At 42.9% G+C, this 6,763-nt stretch overlaps 1 pseudogene; it reads left to right on the top strand.

Moving 5' to 3' along the window:
• The first annotated feature begins 4,093 nt into the window (after positions 1-4,093).
• LOC115031475 lies at positions 4,094-4,187 on the top strand (annotated as a pseudogene).
• The last annotated feature ends 2,576 nt before the right edge of the window (positions 4,188-6,763 follow it).

The raw sequence follows: 6,763 nt of genomic DNA, 5'->3' as shown, positions 1-6,763 counted from the left end.
AAAAAAAAAAAAGTTACTTTATACCAGCCTATTCTTTAAATACTGTGTTGTTATTATTATCAGAAAGGAGGAGGGAGAAGTCGGGTTTCTCCTTCCCCTTTTGTGTAGGCTCAGGGATTGAACTCATGTTTCTAGACTTGCTTGGCAAGCACTCTGCCCCATGAACCATCTTACTGGCCCTTCACCCATTCTGTCATTCTCTGAGGGTGGTGGTGGTGGTCGTGGTGGTGTGTGTGTGCGTGTTCTGGCCTGTTTGGAGGCCTGAGGATCATTTTGTAGAGTTGCTTATTCCAGGGATTGAACTCAGGTTGTGAGGCTTGAGTAGCAAGGACTTTAGCTTCCAAGCTGTCTCTTACCCCAGCCCATTCTTAAGGTAAAACAAGATGGTGGTTAGGAAACCACACAGTACCGCTTACTCTATTGCCTAGTGCCTCCCTCCGTTGTGTAGACACAAGAACTTTGTGTTTTCAGGGTTGTTGTTGGGTTGGGTGGTTTAGCTTAGTTTTATTTTGTTATTACCTTCATGCCTCAAAATAACGTTTCCTTGTTTATGAATATTATTCCTTGCTGGTTTGGTTTTCCATATTTTCTATCGACTGTGCTGTGGTACCTAAGTTGACTTTAACTTTTCCTTTTTGCTAGTTTGCCTCTCCCTTCTGTCCTTCCAGCTACAGCCCCCAAGGATTTGTATCTTAACGTTACATTTAACTTTAAATGATATATATGTTAAAAACTTGTCTGTTTATTTTTACAGTCTCAGTAAGTAGCACTGGTTGCCCTAGAACTCATGATCTTCCTGCTTTGGCCTTCCAGGTAATGGAATTGCAAATGTGCACTACCACACCTAGCTGTATGTCTCATCCCGTCAACTGTCTACAGCAGTTCTCCGTCCTTGGTGCTGTAAGACAAGGGCTTTATTAGCATTCTTGGCCTTTGCTCCACATCTCCTCCCTTCTCTGTCCCTCCTAGTCCATTTTGTTAAGAGTTCCCACCTGACGGGTTGGATTCCTGTGGGGATGTAACTGAAGGAAGGATGTGCCTGCACCTGCTTCTGTCTCAGGAAGCAGCCGAAATTCTATCTCCTCCAAAGCAACCTTCTGGGAACCTCTCTGGGAAAGGAGAGATGGGGCCACAATCCCATTAATGAAACAACAGCCTAATAGTCCATGAACCTTAACCTAAAGACCTTTGTCCTGCTGGGTGTCGACAACTAAAGGGAAAACAATCGGCTCTGGTCGTGTGCTCAACAAGCACTGGTCTATTTGCTTTTCCCACGCCTTTTTAAGCTGAAGGCAGTAAAACTTCTGCAGTAATCTGACCCCTGTGAGAACTCCGAAAGGAATTAGTGACATCACACTCCGAAAGGAATTAGTGACAGTACACTGCTTGATTCAAGGCAAATAATTAGGACACTCAAGTTAACAATTAGTGGATTTTCAGAGTAAAGTATGTGACTTTTCTTAGTTTTTCAGCAGTTGCGTAGCAGTAAGCAAGTTGATTTAAAAGCAACTGATTCATTTTAAAGAAACTGTATTTTTGCTGCAGTTGATGTATAGACAGGAATAAAGAAAGCGATGAGCCAGGCAGTGAAGCAGCCCTGCCACCTAGTGGTTCCTCACGCTGGAACATTTTGGCTATTTCAAAGCACGACAAATGCAGCAAATGAGCTAACCTGGAAACTTCCATTTCCTCTTCCAATTGTCCAGTCCGAGCTGAAAGAGACTGGTAAAGGAAGTGATGTAAGTCAACATGGATGGCCACCAGGGCTCTAGCACAGATAGATAGCTGCAACAGGGATACGAAGTGCAACGAAAGAGCAGACAAGGGGTCAACCTCGTGACAGAGTTCCTTGGGAGTAGTCACTGCAGCAGAATTGGGGTCAGAGGCAAAGCTGACTGAGGTAGTGTCCATAGAGACGATGGGACAAGGACACAGTCACAAGGACTTAGTGTCAGTAGGCCACAGGAGCTCTTGACACAGTGGTCTTGAGGCTGAAGTACACTGCTTGATTCAAGGCAAATAATTAGGACACTCAAGTTAACAATAGTAGACAGTCCTTAGGTGTAGTAGTAGATTCATTTCAAGTGCCTCAATAGATTCCCAAATTCAAAGATACTGAAGTTTCTATATAAAGTGGCATAGTACTGACTTGTGAATATCTGCTTGTATACTTTAAGGCATCCCTAGATTGTCTTATAACTAATAGAATGTAAATTATTCTATTAGTACAGGTGTAATTTGAAAACATCCCTTCTTTCTGACTGAGTCAATGAATGTAGAGTCCATGAGAAAAAAGAGCTGGCTGCATGTGTCCAGGCAGGGTCTTATCTCACCATTGTTTTAACTGTACATATTATCAACCCCATTATTAAGGTGGTGAAACTGAGGCTAATTAGCCCAAGTCATGGTGACGATGAATTAAAACCAGCATTCAATTACAAACCAAAGTGATTTGCACTCCAGCATCTGAACTCTTCAGTACTTTGCTTTCCTATCTCTTCAGAGAAGAAGGAACACTGGGTTCTGGCCATCTAACCACTGCCCTCTACTTTGAAAGTAAAGGGGAACTCTGCAGCAGTGAAGAGCCACTCCCAGATATGATGCCTGTGTCACAGGGCTATTTAGTCAACCCAGTCTGAGTTTCCCTTACTTATACAATAGGGAGTGAAATGGTGATTGTCTCATAAGTGGCTGTGGATATTCATTGAAGTAATATAAAGGTTCTACAAAAATAGCTTCCAACAATTCTGGTATCCTTGCTCTCAACAAGGGGCATTGTCTGGGCTGGGTTTATGGCTTGCTTTGACCTCTGGATTTGATTTGGTTCTCTAGAATGTGGCATTGTGGCAATATGTCATGACTGGTTCCAAGTGTCGGTCATGAGAGGCCTGGTAGCTTCTACTTTTACTCTTTGCACGGTTTTTGCTGCTTACTATGTGAGGAAGTCAAGCCTAAAGAGCCTGTTTTGAGACAGGGTCTAATTTCCACTAGATCCTCTTCCCTTGTGTTGATAGGGTTTTCGTCAATATGGAACAAACTAGAATCTTTTGGGAAGAGGGACCCTCAATTGGGGAATTGCCTCCATCAGACTGGCCTATAGCACCTCTTTGGATTCATTTTCTTGATTAATGATTGATGTTGGATGAGTTCAAACCACTGTAGGTGGCACTACCCCTGCAGAGCTAGGCTTGGGCTGTATAAGAAAGCAGACCGAGCAATACATGGAAAGTAGGCCAGTAAGCAGCACTCTACCATGGCCTCTGCTTCAGCTCCTGACTCCAGGTTTCCTCCTTGAGTTTCTGCCTTAGCTTCTCTCAGTGATAGATAATGAGCTTTAAGATGAAATAAGCTGTTTCCTCCCCAAGTCACTGTGTTATTACAGCAACTGGAGCAAAACTCAAAGATCCCTCAGTGTTTTTTCTGTCCTATATATTTGACCCTGTTTTTCTTTTCTTTTTTTTTTTTTTTTTTTTTGGTTTTTTTTCCGAGACAGGGTTTCTCTTTATAGCCCTGGCTGTCCTGGAACTCACTNTGTAGACCAGGCTGGCCTCGAACTCAGAAATCCGCCTGCCTCTGCCTCCCGAGTGCTGGGATTAAAGGCGTGCGCCACCACGCCCGGCTGACCCTGTTTTTCTGTTTCTATGTATGGTTTTCCTCTTCTCTTCTCATTTCATTCTCATTTCATTCTTCACTCTCTTTTCTGCTGCCAGAGATCAAACCAGGGCTTTGTGTATGCTGAGCACACATTCTGCCACTGGACTGTACCTTAGACACTCCTGACTTTCCAATCTCCATTTCTTTCTTTGTGTGTGTGTGTTTCTTTTTTTTTTCTTTTTTTATTTAGTTAGGTATTTTCTTCATTTACATTTCAAATCCCAAAAGTCCCCCATACCCTCCCCCCACACACACTCCCCTACCCACCCACTCCCACTTCTTGGCTCTGGTGTTCCCCTGTACTGAGGCATATAAAGTTTGCAATACCAAGGGGCCTCTCTTTCCAGTGATGGCCGACTAGGCCATCTTCTGATACATATGCAGCTAGAAACACGAGCTCCGGGGGTACTGGTTAGTTCATATTGTTGTTCCACCTCTCTCACTTCGGCAGCACATATACTAAAATTGGAACAATACAGAGAAGATTAGCATGGCCCCTGTGCAAGGATGACACCCAATCTCCATTTCTTATTGGGACAATGAAATAAGCTATCCCCACTGAGAGGTAAACTCCAAGAAGGAGGAAATTTTCTTGTGTTTTGTTCTCTTTCTTTAGAACCATGACTAACATAGAACATGTGCAATGACTGTGTTGAATTAAACAATGGGGCAGAGCAATGTTTAACATAGATTATGCTCACTAGCTGAAACAATCCAGTACTGGAATAAACCATTCACATTATCTCTTAAAATGTTTGCTTACTTTTAGCCTGATTTCATTTAGTTTCTTTCTCTTCCTCCTCCTCCCCCTTCTCTCTCTCTCTCTCTCTCTGTCTTGCTGTGTAGCACAGGGTGGCCTCAGATTCATTACATCACTCAGCTTGGCCTCCTCTTCACAGTTCTCTGTCAGCCTCTGAACACTGGGATGACAGGCATGCACAGCTACACTTGACTTTCCCTTCCTTCTCTCTCCCTCTATCGTTGGGTATTCTATCTTTTCTGTGATCCAAGAAAAAAAAATGCTGTAAATATATCTATCTGTAAATCATGGTTGCTTGTAATTTTATTGCATATAAAACTATATAAAACTCTGCTGTTTGGAGCCAGAGATATGGTCCAGTGGTTAAGGGCACTGGCTGCTCTCCCAGAGGTCCCATATTTGATTCCCAGCACCCACACAGCGGCTCACAACTATGTGTAACTCCATTTTTAGGGGCTATGACACCCTCATCTGGTCACGTGGTACAAAGACATACATGCAGACAAAACATCTATACACATAAAAGAAAATACAAAATTAAAACAACAACAACAAACCCTCTGCTATTGAGTGGAGGCCTGTTCTAGTGCTTGGGAATACTTCAACCAGAGGTTTCTGTGAGTGGAATGGCAAGCTGGGAATGCCTGACAAGGACCTGACTGTACATGTCTGTTTGCGTGTGGGTGTTTCTAGTGTCTGTTGGTGAGTAACTGCTCCTCTTGGCAGTAGAAATGTGTACAGTTGAGTAGGATTAATTAGCCAATCTTCTCTCCTTTTTCTAGATGAAAGAGTGGAAATGTGCTGATGTGCTGTGCAACAGTCCTTTCTTAGGCAGTTTCTGTTAAGAACCTCTTGAAATGCAAGCTGGGTTGGCTGAAATCAGACTTTATCTCCTCTCCTAGGCTGTTTGTCAAAGTAATCATAGATGTTTTAGAAGCATAACTTCTCAGGCTAGGTGGAAGAAGCCGGATTGACCTGATAGCAGGAACAAATTGCAGATATCTCTATTTCCTTGGATAGGCACTGGGATAGGAAGGCCTTGCTTATCTTTCCTACTAGTCTTTCATCTTCAGATCCACACTATAGTGACTCTGCTGGCCAGAGACTGCAGATAGCCCATCCCAGTACTGAGCGGTATTATTACAGTTCTCAACACAGCCGAATTAGCCCTGCTAATGTTAAACAAAGTACCGCATATATTCTCCTGTCACCTAAGAACTGTGTTTTTGAAGTCAAGGTAGAATAAAGGACAAGTCTCTGACCTTCCCCTATCACCTTCCTGAAAGATTGCTTTTGGCTCCTTCCTTCCCCCAAACACCTGATCATCTTAGGGGTCAGACTTCTTTATAAATAAACTGACCTAGTTTCAGGGAAGGGATATTTTGAGTCATTCAGACTATTGGTTCCAACTTACTGGGGTCAAAGGACCCTAAACTATACCTGCTGCCTCCATTCTCCCTAGGCTGGCTCAGAACTTGGTAATAACAGAAGACCAGAGAGAAGCCAGGCATGGTAGCACACCTTTATTTAGCGTTAGCACTTTAAGTCCAGGAGGCAGAGGCAGGTGGATCTCTGTGAGTTTGAGGCCAGTCAGGTCTATATAGTGAATTCCAGGACAGCTAGGATTACACAGAGAGAGGGAGAGAGAGAGGGAGAGGGAGAGGGAGAGAGAAGAGAGAAAGAGGCCTAAGTAAGAATATCATGGCATTTATGCATGAACAGAATGTTCAAAAATAGGAAAACAAAGTTATTTGACATGTGAACTAACACACAGAAGAGAGCTGTGATGGATACTCACAACACTGAAGTACTAAAGGAGGACGTGGGGAGGAAGGGGAGAAACAGCAGTGGAGAAGGCAAAAAGATTCTTCTGAAATGCTGGAAACTCCCACAACCCATGTTCTCACATGTGCAACAGAAAATTAGCGTCATTGCCAAACTTCCTGAGCAATCCAGCATTTTAAACACTTGGCAGTACTTCTTTTTCCCTGTGAACATAAATGCTTAATCACCCTTAATAATTAATGAAGGAAGCTATTAAATACTTAGTCATGTGTAGAAAATGAAAGTCCTTGGTCTTACATGCTGTTTGCCTTAAGAATCAAAATTGGATTATTTTAATTTGGGTTGGGGGCCTAATCACAGGGACTCGTGCATACATATAGGCAAACACTATTGAGCTATATCCTACCCCCTTTAAATTCTTTTCTTTTGAGACAGATTTCACTAAGTGGCTGAGACTGGACTAAAAGCCCTCTTTATTCCAGACAGGTCTTGAATTTTCAATCATCATACCTTAACTTCCCAAGTAGGTGGGATATATAGGCCTGTACCACTAAACTTGGCTGT

Source organism: Mus caroli, chromosome 6, assembly GCF_900094665.2.
Source record: "Mus caroli chromosome 6, CAROLI_EIJ_v1.1, whole genome shotgun sequence".
NCBI lineage: Eukaryota > Metazoa > Chordata > Mammalia > Rodentia > Muridae > Mus > Mus caroli.
This window is presented reverse-complemented; position numbering and strand designations above follow the sequence as displayed.